We start from the raw sequence: 702 nt of genomic DNA, 5'->3' as shown, positions 1-702 counted from the left end.
ATCTATTGATGGGTACAAAATGTAAGGATATCTCAACCCATTTACGTCAATGCTCCATTTCACAACAAGATGTTGACAACCATTTGCTATTTTGGGGCCCGTGCTGGGCTGTCTGTCACAGGCACCTTCTGGGGAAGATGGCCCAGCATTGGCATGACCAGCCTGGGAACCTTGTCAGGCTGGATAAATGGGCCCACGTCAGCTTCAGGAAGTTCAGTGAGGCAAAGTGCATAGGAGGACTTGGGAGTGCTTGTTGGTGAGGCACTTGACATGAGCCATCAATGTATACTTGAAGCCCAAAAAGCCAACTGTGTCCTGGTCTGCATCAAAACGTGTGGCCAGCAGGTCAAGGGAGGGGATTCTGCCCCTCTGCTCTGCTGAGACCCCACCTGGCATACTGCATCTAGTTTTGGAGGCCTCAACACACAAAGGACATGGGAAAGGTCCAATTGAGGGCCACAAAGATCATTGGAACGCTGGAGCGCTGCTGACAGGTTGGACTTGATGATCCTTGAGGTCTCTTCCAACCTTAGTTATACTGTGATACTGAACACCCCTTCTGTGAGGACGGGCTGAGGGAGTTGTGTCTGTGTAGCCTGGAGAAGACTATGGGGAGACCTTATAGTGGCCTTCCAGTATGTGAAGGGAACACATAGGAAAACTGGAGAGGGCCTGTGGTAGACAAGGAGCAGTAGTTTCAAA

The sequence above is a fragment of the Melanerpes formicivorus genome, unplaced genomic scaffold (assembly GCF_026170545.1).
Source record: "Melanerpes formicivorus ecotype bairdi unplaced genomic scaffold, bMelFor1.0.p_v2 SCAF_11, whole genome shotgun sequence".
Classification (NCBI taxonomy): Eukaryota; Metazoa; Chordata; class Aves; order Piciformes; family Picidae; genus Melanerpes; species Melanerpes formicivorus.
The sequence above is the reverse complement of the archived record's forward strand: the minus strand, read 5'-3'. Positions refer to the sequence as shown.